We start from the raw sequence: 13,284 nt of genomic DNA on the forward strand, positions 1-13,284 counted from the left end.
GTTTCACGGCAGGACAAGCCTCTCATTTGCATTTCCTTCACACTGGTGGGTCAGTCAGAGATACCCTGGTTGCACACAGACAATAACCATATTATCCTGGAATTTTGTCTTACGCTTTTGGTGTGCTTATACCATTACCTTACTACTTCATCTATAGATGACACCACTGGTCAACACTAAAGGTTTAGCAGAATATAAATTGTATTCTGCTTTTAAAAAACAATGTTACTGAAAGAAATAACTTTTGGAGTATTTAAATCCAGTTTTTGTTGTTCAGGCTTATCTAAAAAAGGACAGAAAATACACCACAGAGGGTTTTCAAATTGTTGTTTGTGTGGAAACTCTTTCTAACATAGATATATGCCCTTCTGTCACTTGTGAGGATAATTTTAATGAGGACATTTCTGAAAAAGATTATTTTCAAATAGTTTCAGATACACAGGAGGTCTGAATAAAGAGAAATCAAAATATAATTAATTCTTTCAGAAATAAAATAGGTTAATACATGCACTAAAAAGTGTTTAAATTATTTATAAATTATTAGTTACTACTAATTTAATTTTGTATCTGAAATATATGTTTTAAATTCATCTGAATTGATAAATTGTGATACTTTATAGTTATTACTTAAATGTAATTACATATACGCTGCTTCTAATATTATACTATGATTTGTTTTTCAATAGTAGTGTTCATAATTTTGAAAAAATTTATACACAGGTTTTCAAACTTTCTAAATCTAAATAATTTAGTATCATGTTTTGATTTTATAATTATTAGTATTAGTTTACCATTTCTGAAATTGTAAAATTGTAAAAAATATATGTTTTCTACTATATTAGGAACAAAACATACTCCAAAAATAACAATTTAGGAATTTATAACACCTATTAATATACATCTTCCTCTATTCTTATATATCAAAACTGTACCTATTATGAAATTTACACTAAACATTCTATTTTATCAAAATACCCCTGCCACATACGTATACCTAAATGTTAAATCACACACAGACAGCAATCTAAATATTTAAAACTGCACTAAACCTAATATAGCACATATTACAATTAACACACAATATTACATTAGCCCCATCCCTCATCAACTCATGTCTAACATTTTAATGAAGGTACTATGGACAACACTATTCTAGATACCTAAAATGGACATAAACATATTCTAATATTTCTACAACTAAACTAACTCTTGAGCAGGACACTCTCTCCCACATCCCAAACAACAACCCTGTAAGTATAAAAGAATAACTGTTGCATTTCAGTTAGTTGGTCAATTACGTGAAGGGCTTCTTGGCACCCTCATTTGTCTCAATTGTCTATTCATGCTAAATATATATATTTCCAGATTTCTATTTCTGTTTGGATTTTGAAATTCTAGTCCAGAAGGTTGCAGTCTGTGTCGTCAAGTTAGATTTTGTCATCATTGTTGTTATGCTGGTACTGATACTGAGGATGGCTGTGGTGATGTTGGTTGTGGGAGTGGTGGAACTGCTCCTTAGGATCGTGCCCCTTTTTGTTCCTTCCTGGCTCCTTCAAATAAATTACTCATCCTTCTGAAGTCATAAGCCATTGCGTATAGAATGTATCACACTTGTCTAACCGATTGCTGGTTTAATTGGTTACCATCCGAAGTTACTGTAAAAAGTACAGAAAAATACCTGTATCTTCATAATAATATTAACAAGATTTTAAATCAAATACTTAACATTTGTAATATTCATGCTTCCCCATTTCAAAAACAGAGATGAGCAGACAGAAATCATGGAATGGAAAATAATGGAAAATATATTATTTAACAAATAATTTTCCTTGGAGCAAGTGGGGAAGCAGTACATTGCATAAAGCAGACATGTTAGTAGCAGAGCAGGCATGATATGATAATATAATCATGTCATTCATAACAATTATTAGGTAATATAAATGTAAAATATTGTTACATTTCAAGTTTAAAAGCATTTAAAAATAATGATGGACTGTTATTTTAAAAATCTTCTTATTTGCTAAACGTATTGGACATTATTGTATACATAAACAATTTTTTTAAAAACAACAATTTTAAATGAATAATCTATGCACGGTTTACAGCTGTCTCCAACTACACTAAGCTTATTAAGGCATTAATCTAGAATCCTAGATTTTTTTAAAAGGATTTCAATCTTATACATAATCTTGCATGGCTAGGTCTAGGGTTGTCCTGGATCTGTCTTGGACATAAAGGGTCACAGCAAGGCTGAATAGTCTTCCATCGCCTGCCATTTTCATTCAACCCCATACACTCATTTACGCTTTATCTCATTCTGGCATGCTTTTTATTATTCTCAGGATTCTTCCTTAGTCACTGTTTTTCCATCATTCTCTTCATCCTATTTTCTTTTTTTTTGTTTTTCCCTCTCTTGGTCAATTTCTTATGATGAAAAATAAGTGCTGGTCCCCATAAATGGGTGCCGTTGGGCCCCACCTGCAGTCACCGACTCAAATTAGGCACTGCTCGTATTGGTTAGACAGTTGAGTAGTGTGCCTGTCATAAGCTTAGTGTGTAACATAGTTTTGGCAGTGTTATGTATTTTGTGAATCTGAAATTCTGTTCTGACCACTTTATTTGTTTGAAAGGAGTGGAGGCATAGTGTTATAACCAAAGAGAGAGTGGCCCCATTATCCAAGAGACAGGGTACCATATACAAATAATGTATTAAAAGAGAATTTCTCTTGGATCACAATATCAAGAATAATCCACACTCAATCATTCAAAGGTCGTTCAAATACCCTCACTCAACTATCAAATCAGGACCCAAAAATCTATTATAACAAAAAAAAATAGTATGCAGCAAAAGCACATTTATTTAATAAACAATTTTGATCATATAAAACACAATTCATAAATACAATAATTTTTCAAAAGCTACAAATTCTCACATTCTGTTCACACAATAATTTTTTAACTCATAGAAATGAAACAGAACAAATAAACTGTATATGGGAGTGTGATTCTTATGGTTACTTTCTAGGAATCCTTATTTCTGTGGGGCCATGTTCTATATCAGTACCCCTGACGGCCTCGTGATTACCTAGAGCATTAACGTCTGGAATATATTATCCTGACTGCTGGTGTATTATTGATTGACAGTGGCCAAGGTGGGTGTTATATTACGAGAATTACTATATATTTTTTTCTGAAGGACAAATATTAGTACTGTGTACCTGATTTTTCATACTCTTCTGTCTGATTTACATTACCAGGATGGAAAGAAAGGGCCACACACTACAGAGGGAAAGCTATTTAATACCTCTACTTCAGTACGGAAGAGTGTTACTATAAGATAATATTTACTTCATTATGATCATCAGAGGGATTGATAGGAGATAGTTATAATTGAAGGGAGATTTATATGTGTCCTGGAAAGGAATGTGATACAATACCTAGATATAATGATAGAATATCGGTATTGTGTGGATGTGACATGTGAATTATTTCTTTAAAAGCAGTGATGCTTGAGTATGGGATAAGGATAAGCGCTTGTTCCCTTAGTGTTGCCACATCCGACTTTGAGATTATATGAGTAGGACTTTGTAGTCTATACAAAATTGGAATTGATGACTGGGTTGAATGCGTATAAGTGACAGTTTTGCTGTATGTTAGGAGGGGCCCCTGAAATAATTATAAATCATATGTATAGATTATTTATCCTATATATAATGGATACCGAATGTCCTTTTAGAAATGTTTAGGCTGTCATGAAAGTAATATGTACCCTCTTGTTTTATGTTTTGTGTAATACAATATTGTGATATATTTTTTGTTTTAATACAGGCATATTCTAAATGATGGTATCAGTGAGAGAGACATTAAGGTTAAGATTCCTGAAGAAGGTGGCTTAAACAAATATTTCCCACCGAAACGCGTTCTGTATGTATGTGAGAATTTTATTACTTTTGAAAAAAGATTGTATTTATGAATTGTGTTTTATATGATCAAAATAGTTTTTTAAATAAATGTGTTTTTGATACACACTAAAACATTTTTTTATAATTGATTTTTGGGTCCTGATTTGATAGTTGACTGAGGGTATTTGAATGACGGTCAGATGATTGAGTGTGGATTATTTTTGAAATTGTGATCCAAGAGAAATTCTCTTTTAATACATTATGTGGACTCATAGTGTGCCTTTAGTTTAAAGTTCAACTGCTATATACTATCCAAGATTCTAGTTCTATAATGCTATTGTATTATTTAAATGGCGTTCCTTGAGTTATCTCCATGATGCATACATTGGGCCGTTTACTAACATTTGAAATCAGCTCAGCCACCACATTTGCAGTACTGCATTGCATCAAAGGGAGAGAACAGAGTAGCACCATATCAACTAAGCTATGGAGCTGTCTTTCTTTCCTCTTGCCCCTGCTCACTTTTGCTGCCTTGCACCACACACATACCCGTTCACCATACTGCAACATAAGTTGGTACTGGAAGGATACTCTTCCTGTATAAAATAACATGCTAAAACATTTTTCAAAGTTCGTGTACGTGCTGTATTTTACATTTTGAGAAACACATCATATCTCCTATATTATGCCTGCATTGAGGAGCAACAGTTTTCTACCATCAGCCATTACTTATTTTTTTTATATGTGAGACGGCGTTTTGAAAAAAATCTATTTGTGATTGCACCGAAAAGTCCATTGTATGTTCCCTCAACTCAAAGAAGTGCAAAGTAGTACATAGTGCTACTTGGCATTACTTTAGAGATTCTTTCCAAAGCAAAACACATTTTGCATTGGAAAGCAAATACTAAATCAACAATTTGTCCAGTTAACAACACTTTTGCATCTGGTTGCTCTTGACCGGGATAAAGTCAACTTTGAGGTCGACCGCGATGGAGCCCTGGTCAGATACACTAAGCGGGAGGTCAAAGTCAAAATTTTACCTTTGCACTTTTCCGAAGCTTTTTCTCTTGACATCTCAAGGGAGGCCCCTCTTCAGGCCGGATTTGTGTCACAGTTGTCGGCTTGGTTTTCCGTGAGGCCCTGGTCAAATCCTGGAAGTCTGGAACTCCGGAGCTCTCAGCAGGATGAACCTATAATACAGGTCGGGTCTCGGTTGAAGTCAGCCGGCTTGACTCTTGACATCAAGTTGGTCACCTTATGGAGGTTTTTACCAGAATACGGAATGCGGAATCTCCAGAGAGAGGAAAACCACACTCTTCTCCCTTTCTGTGTGGCCAGAAATAACACAGAAATCCAGTATCTGGTACCTGGCAAGCAGGTCATGCCCCTTTATTAATATCCACACAAAAGAACTCCATTTTAGGGGGTCTCCGACTCTGCAGGGAGGCTACTGCCTTCAGGAATGGAGAATCCTGTTACAGCATGCAATGAGAAAAAGAGAGGTTTCCTCTCTCTGGAGATTCCGTATTACGTGCAAGTAAGGTTGAGTAGCAGCAACAATATGCACTGGCAATTTTTAAATTGAACAGTTTGCACTGAAAAAAATTTATGTAATTCAAACTTTGGTGTTAAAAGGATGCTATTAAGCAATATTTAATAGTGCACCACCATACCAACTTGGATGAACATTATTGGTGCATTCTGTGACCTGTAGGAGGCTACCTCAGGCCATCTGACCACATGGATTTAAGCACTTTCATTTTACATCATACAATTTGACTCACCTGTGAACAAGGCACGATCGCCGAAACACCTCAGGATTGAAGAAGTGAATTTGCTGCCACTTTAAATGTAATGTAAATTGATACTTGTATAGCGCACTACTCACCCGCAAGGGTCTCAAGGCGCTTGTACGAATACCGCTGTGGAACCCATCCTGGCTTTCCCTGTGAGGCGTCCACTCCTGGGCACCCCCAAGGTGGAGGCCAGGCATCCTTAGCATTGTGGGGGCCGTTGTGGAGATTAAGCAAGCTATTGCCCAGAGTTGCAGAGTGAGACTCCATGATTGGAATGGCACCGAGGCGAGAATTATCAGGTCCGTGGAATTTTTGAGCCCAAGACCCGCCGAGGCGGGGAATTGAACCCTGGTCCCAGGCTAGACCTCTGCATCAGGGTCTGCCGCTCTAATCATTGAGCCACACTTCTCCACTTTCTTATCAGCAGTGCATTGCGGGGGCACGAGTTATAGTTAGCTAAGTTAACTATAACAGCTGAATTTCTCTGGTTTTGTACGAGTTAAATGTCAGCCTAACTAAAACGTCCCTGAAACCTGTGTTTTTTTCAGTGAATATCTAAGGATTTTTAAATGCTAATTCCTAACTATAATGTCCCTGAAACCTGTGGTTTTCTCAGTGAATTTTTTTAAATGCTAATTTCTAACTATGCCTACGTAGGTAGGACATGTACAGAAATAAGAAGAAAGGTGCAGAAAGAAGCAAGAAAAATGCATAAAGAGGCAAAAGAAGTCCAGAAAGAGGAAGCAAGGTGCAAAAAGAAGCAAGAGAAGTGCAAAAAGAAGCAACAGAGGTGCAGAAAGAGGCCTACCTCGACTGTACCTTACCACAGACTCATACTAAGTAGCCTAACCACCAATCCTTCTCCCAAGGTGTATTAAACCTCACTTTTCTCTTGAAGGTCCACTATTCATTGACTGCTCAGAATGTTACTCCTATCAAATGTAAAACAGCAATCCTAAACATATCACTGTTGTAAGTCTGACCACATTGTGAAGGTATGCATGCGTGTGTCTCTGCTTTTACCTAGTGACATGGTATGTCAAAATCAACATACAAATACTTGAATACCTGTGTTTCAAACAGCATGCTCTGTAAGTTTGTGTGCAAAAAGGTAGAAGCAAGAGAAGTACAGAAAGAAGCAACAGAGGTACAGAAACAGGCAGGAGAGTACAGAAGGAAGAAACAGAGGAGCAGAAAGAGGCAAGAAAAGTGCAGAAAGAGGCAAGAAAAGTGCTGGAAGAAGCAACAGAGGTGTAGAAAGAAGCAAGATAAGTGATGAAAGAGACAAGAGAGGTGCATAAAACTGCAAGAGAAGTACAGAAAGAGGCAAGCGAGGAACAGAAAGTGGCAAGAAAGGTGCAGAAAGAGGCAAGAAAAGTGCTGGAAGAAGCAACAGAGGTGTAGAAAGAAGCAAGATAAGTGATGAAAGAGACAAGAGAGGTGCATAAAACTGCAAGAGAAGTACAGAAAGAGGCAAGCGAGGAACAGAAAGTGGCAAGAGAAGTGTAGAAGGAGGCAAGAGAGCTGCAGAAAGATGCAAGAGAGTTTCAGAAACAGGCAAGAGAGATACAGAAGAGGAAAGAGGGGTGCAGAAAGAGGCAAGAGGGGTGCAGAAAGAAGCAGGAGAGATGCAGAAAAAAGTAAGAGAAGTGCAAAAAGAAACAATGGAGGTACAGAAAGAGGCAAGAGGGGTACAGGATGAAGCAGGAGAGATGTGGAAAAAAGCAAGAGAAGTGCAGAAAGAATCAACAGACTTGCAGAAAGAGGCAAGAGAGTTGTAGAAACAAGCATGTGATTTGCAGAAACAAGAAAAAGAGGTGCAAAAAGAGAGAACAGGGATTGCAGACAGATGCACAAGAGGTGCAGAAAGAGGGAAGATGTGTGCAGAAAGAGGCAAGAGGGGTGCAGAAATTAGAAAGACAGGTGCAGAAAGAAGCAAGAGCAGTGCAGAAAGAACCAACAAAGTTACAGAAAGAGGCAAGAGGGATGCAGAAAGAGGCAACAGAAGTGCAGAAATAAACAAAAGAGATGCAGAAAGAAGCAAGAGAACTGCAGAATGAAAGAGGAAAGTGAGGTGCAGAAAGAGGCAAGAGAGGTACACAAAGGGGGAAGAATGGTACAGAAAGAGGCAAGAGGGGTGTAGACAGAAGCAAGAGAGGTGCAGAGAGAAGCAAGAGAAGTGCAGAAAGAATCAGCAGAGGTGCAGTAAGAGGCAAGAGAACAGCAGAAAGAGGCAATAGAGTTGTAGAAACAAGCAAGTGAGTTGCAGAAACAAGCAAAAGAGGTGCACAAAGAGAGAACAGGGATTGCAGACAGAGGCACAAGAGGTGCAGAAAGAGGGAAGACCAGTACAGAAAGAAGCAAGAGGGGTGAATAAATTAGCAAGAGAGGTGCAGAAAGAAGCAAGAGCGGTGCAGAAAGAACCAACAAAGGTGCAGAAAGAGGCAAAAGGGATGCAGAAAGAGGCAACAGAAGTAAAGAAATAAACAAAAGAGGTGCAGCGAGAGGCAAGAGAACTGCAGAAAGAGGAAAGAGAGGTGCAGAAAGAGGCAAGAGAGGTACACAAAGGGGGATGAATGGTGCAAAAAGAGGCAAGAGGGGTGCAGACAGAAGGAAGAGAGGTGCAGAAAGAGGGCAGAGGGGTGCAGAAAGAGGCAAGAGAAGTGCAGAAAGAAGCAACAGAGGTGGAGAAAGAGGCAAGAGAACTGCAGAAAGAGGCAACAGAGGTCCATAAACAGGCAGGAAATGTGCTGAAAGAGGGAACAGGGGTAAAGAAAGAGGCAAGAGAGGTACAGAAAGAGGAATGAGAGGTGCAGAAAGAGGCAAGAGGGGTACATAAAAAAGCAAGTGAAGTGCAGAAAAATGAAACAGATGTAGAAAGAGGCAAGACAGGTGCGGAAACAGTCTAGAAAAGTGTAGAAAGAGGCATGAGAAGTGATTAAAGAAGCAAGAGAAGTGATGAAAGAGACAAGAGAGTTGCAGAAAGAAACAAGAGAATTGCATAAAGAAGTGCAGAAAGAGGCAAGTTAGTTGCATAAAGAGGCAAGAGAAGTGCAGACAGAGGTAAGAGAGGTGCAGAAAGGGGCAAATGAGGTACAGAACACCAAGAGGGGTACAGACTGAGGCAAGATAAGTACAAAGAGAAGCAACAGAGGTGCATAAGGAGGCAAGAGAACTGCAGAAAGAGGCAAACAAGTTACAGAAACAGGCAAGAGGGGTGCAGGAAGGGGAAAGAGGGGTACAGAAAGAGGCAAGAGGGGTGCAGAAATAAGCAAGAGTGATGCAGAAAAAAGGGAAAGAAGTGCAGAAAGAGCCAATGGAGGTGCAGAGAGAGGCAAACGGGGTGGAGAAAGAGGCAAGAAAAGTGCAGAAAGAAAAAACAGAGGAGCAGAAAGAGGCAATAGAATTGCAGAAAGATGCACAGGAGTTGCAGAAACAGACAACAGAGGTGCAGAATGAGAGAACAGGGGTGCAGACAGAGGCAAGAGAGATGTAGAAAGAGGGATGAGGGGTGTAGAAAAATACAAGAGTGATGCAGACATTTGCAAGAGAGGTGCACAAAGAAGCAAGAGCAGTGCAGAAAGAACCAACTGAGGTACAGAATGAGGCAAGATGGGTATAGCAAGAGGCAACAGAAGTACAGGAAGAAGCAGCAGCTGTACAAAAAGAAGCAAGAGAAGTGCAGAAAGAAGCAACAGATGAGCAGACACAGGTAGGACAGGTGCAGAAAGAGGGAACAGGGATACAGAAAGAAGCAAGAGAGGTACAGAAAGAGGGAAAAGAAGTGCTGAAAGAAGCAACAGAGCTGTAGGAAGAAGCAAGAGAAGTGATGAAAGAGACAAGAGAGGTGCATAAAAAGCAAGTGAAGTGCAGAAAGAGGCAACTGATGTGCAGGAAGAGGCAAGAGAAGTACAGAAAGAAGCAACAGGGGTGCAGAAGGAGGCAAGAGAACTGCAGAAAGAGGCAAGAGAGTTGCAGAAACAGGCAAGAGAGGTGCAGAAAGAGGGTACAGGGATGCAGAAATAGGCAAGAGGGGTGCAGAAAGAACCAAGGGAGATGTGGAAAAAAACTAGAGAAGTGCAGAATGAACCAACAGAGGTGCAGATAGAGGCAAGAGGGGTGCAGAAAGAAGCAAGAGGAGTGCTGGAAGAAGCAACAGAGGTGCAGAAAGCAGCAAGAGACCCGCAGAAAGATGAGAGAGAGGTGCATAAAGAGGCAAGAGAGGTGCAAAAAGAGGGAAGAAGGTGCAGAAAGTGGTTAGAGGGTGCACAAATTTGCAAGAGGGGTGCAGAAAGAAGCAAGAGCAGTGCAAAAAGAACCAACTGGGGTGCAGAAAGAGGCAAGAGGGATGCAGAAAGAGGAAATAGAGGTGCAGAAAGAGGCAAGAGAGGTGCATAAAGAGGGAAGAAGAGTTCATAAAGAGGCAAGAGGGGTTCACAAAGAAGCAAGAGAGGTGCAGAAAGAAGCAACAGAGGTGCAGAAAGATGGAAGAAGGGTGCAGTAAGAAGCAAGAGAAGTGCAGAAAGAAGAAAGAGAGGTGCATAAAGAGCCAAAAGGGGTCAGAAAGAAATAAGAGAGCTGCAGAAAGAAGGAAGGGAAGTGCAGAAAGAAGCAAGTGAGGTGCAGCAAGAGGCAAGAGAATTACCGAAAGATGCAAGAGAGGTGCCGAAATCGGCAAGAGATGTGCTGAAAGAGGGTACAGAAAGAGGTAAAAGAAGTGCAGAAAGAAGCAACAGAGGTGCAGAAAGAGGCAAGAGAGGTGCAGAAGAAAGAAGCAAGAGAGGTGCAGAAAGAAGGGAGGTACAGAATGCGGAAGAGGTTTGCAGAAAGTAGCAAGAGAAATGCAGACAGACGCAAGAGAGGCACATAAAGAAGCAAGAGTGGTTGGTGCACTATTAGTACCAATTTAACACCCACATTTAGCAATAAGTAACAGGTGACCATTCCAGGTTTGCAAAGGACCTTCCACCATGCTGTAACACTTGTCTGTGCATTTCTGGTAACGTTTGAGCTAGAAACAAGGTTTTTTTTCAAATCTGCAGATTATGCAGCAGATGATAAATTATAAGGTAAATTTGGAAAATGTCTAATTATGCGAAAATCGGTGCAGCCAAACAGTCACATAATTCGAGTGACCCTGCTCATACCTCCAACTAGGTCCAGTAGTGCTCCTCAGTGTTTCCTTCCTTTTTTGTCTCATTGAGTTTATAGTTTAGCTTCTATGAAAATGAGGAAGACTAAACCTGAGGTCACCACTCCACAACACAGACTACCATAACACATAATCCCACTCTACATAGTTCCTATACACTAAATACCACATACTTTCTATCCACATAATTTCACTGCACAACATACCACATAATTCCACTACACACAATGTACATCCACTCAACTCCAAAAAACATTAGTAAAAAACTTTTACATTTACAATGCCAATAGCCCAAACTTTCGCAAATGTCGTGTTTGCAGAGTGGTGGAGAAAGGGGGCTGGGCCTCCAACCAGCGTTCAGGAATTCTGCTGCATAGCACTTACAGGAGGTACCAGGAGGGCTTCTTGGTCCCCAAAGTCCATCAGCATTAAAGGGGACTTCAATCCCCATCCAAGAGCATGCCAGCGAGCGTGTTTGCAGAGCGGTGGGAAAAGGGGGCGTGACCTCCGAAGACCATTAGCAATCCCACTGTGTTGGATTTACTGGAGGTAACAGGAGGGGTAGTTGGCCCCCAAGGAAATCCTTGGGGCCAACAACCCCTCCTATTACGCCCAGTATGTCCCACACAGCAGGATTGCTAAGTTCTCATAGCCGACTACGCCCAGTTTTCCCACCACTCTGCAAACGCGCTCCCTGGTGCACTCTTGGATGGGGATTGAAGTCTCCTTCGCTGCTGGGGGTCCTTAGGGGCCAACTAGTCTACATGTTACCTCCAGTAAGCCCCACACAGTGGGATTGCTCAGAAGTGGACACAGGCCCTGTCCCCTTTCTCCACCACTCTGCAAATGCACCTCCAGGCTTGCTCCTGGTTGGGGGATGAAGTCCCCTTGCCTCCTGAGGGTCCCTAAGGGCCAACTAGCCTTCTTGTTACCTCTAGAAAGCTCCACACAGCTGAATTGCTGAGAGTGGTCAGAGGCCACGCCCCCTTTTCACACCACTCTTCAAAAACGCATCCTGGCGCACTGCTGCTTGGGGGATGCAGTCCACTTTAGTCCTGAGGTCCTCAGGACACAAGGGGACCTCATCACACCACCAGCAGTGCACCAAGAGGCGTGTTTGCAGAGTGGTGTAAAAAGGGATGTGGCCTCCTACCACCTCTCAGCAATCCCACTGTGTGGGGCTTACTGGAGGTTCTGGTGGCTTAGTTGACACCTAAGCACCCTCATAAGTGAAGGGGATTTCATCCCCCAAACCAGAGCGTACCAGGAGACATGCTTGCAGAGTGATGCAGGGAGGGGGTGGGGCCTCCGGTGAGTAGCTGTTTTTTTTTGTTGTTCTTTTAGGAAGGGGGGATTTGTGGCCCCCCTTCTCTTCACCCTTTTGGGCCCTGGGGGCCCCATACCAGTGCCCTGAGCCATATTTAGACAACAAATTATTGAAAAGGGGGGCACACAGCCCCTCTCCCCAGACCGATTTTGACCCCAGGTACCCCAACCCACAAGGCCCAGCAAAAACCTTTTGAAATCCCTGAGCCACTTTAGGCCCCAGAGACCCTGTCCCCTGGAGCCGGCCTTAAGTTTTTTTGTATTATTAAAAAAGGGAGGGGCCAGAGTGGCCACCCTTCCGGCCCATTTTTGGCCCCGGGGACCCCATCTCCCGGGGCCTGTATATGTTTTAAAAAAAAATATTGTTTTTTAAAGGAGGGGGACGCGTGGCTCCCCTCCATAGGCCTATTTCAGCCCGAGGGACCCCATGGCCTTTTTGTTGGGGACCATGGGGGGGAACCCCAATGCCCCTGCAGTCCCTGCCGGCTCCCCACCTCCTGTAGAATCCGGCATTGCTTTTGGACAAAGGGAGCTGCTCCCTTTGCTCAAAAGCAATTCTGCTTCGCTTCATGGAAGCTAGAAAAGTTTTACCTGCTCTCGCTTCCATGAAGTGAAGCATATGTTTGCCATGGCAGGACAGGAGCAGTGCTCCTGCCCCACTATAGCAAACTGCAATGTCTCGGAGGTGGGCATCCTAGGACATTGTTGGAGCTCTGACTGGGGGGTGGCGGTCCCCAGGCCCATGAAAGGCTCTCATCAAGTTTGAAGCCCAGGGGAAGTGGTGGTCCCCAGGGCCAGGGGTCCGCTATGGACACCCATATTTTAATTACTCTATGCCCCGGGGAGGTGGTGGTCCCTGGGGCAGTGCGGGGGGGGGCAAGAGCCCCCACACCTTTTTAATTTAAACAAAACCCCGGGGAGGTGGAGGTCCCTGGGGCAGCATGGTGGGCAGGAGCCCCCCCACTAATTTTATTCAAACAAAGCCCTGGGGAGATGGCGGTCCCCAGGGCTTTTGGGGCACGTGCCCCCAGGATATTATAAACAAAGTCCTGGGCAGGTGGTGGTCCCTGGGGCTGCAGGGGCCACCACAGGCCCCCATATCATAATT

The 13,284-nt window shown here is 42.1% G+C and overlaps 1 long non-coding RNA gene across 2 annotated transcripts in view; it reads right to left on the reverse strand.

Annotated features, from left to right (window-relative positions):
- Positions 1-705: 705 nt before the first annotated feature.
- Positions 706-13,284, reverse strand: part of LOC146816722 (uncharacterized) — a 232,274-nt gene continuing 219,695 nt past the window's right edge. For both annotated transcript variants that reach the window (XR_014962483.1, XR_014962482.1), the window contains 2 exons: positions 4,943-5,092; positions 706-1,655 (listed from right to left, as the gene is read on the reverse strand). This is a non-coding gene — a long non-coding RNA (uncharacterized LOC146816722). The remainder of the gene's footprint in view (positions 1,656-4,942; positions 5,093-13,284) is intronic.

Source organism: Triturus cristatus, chromosome 6 (genome assembly GCF_964204655.1).
Source record: "Triturus cristatus chromosome 6, aTriCri1.1, whole genome shotgun sequence".
NCBI classification, from domain to species: Eukaryota; Metazoa; Chordata; class Amphibia; order Caudata; family Salamandridae; genus Triturus; species Triturus cristatus.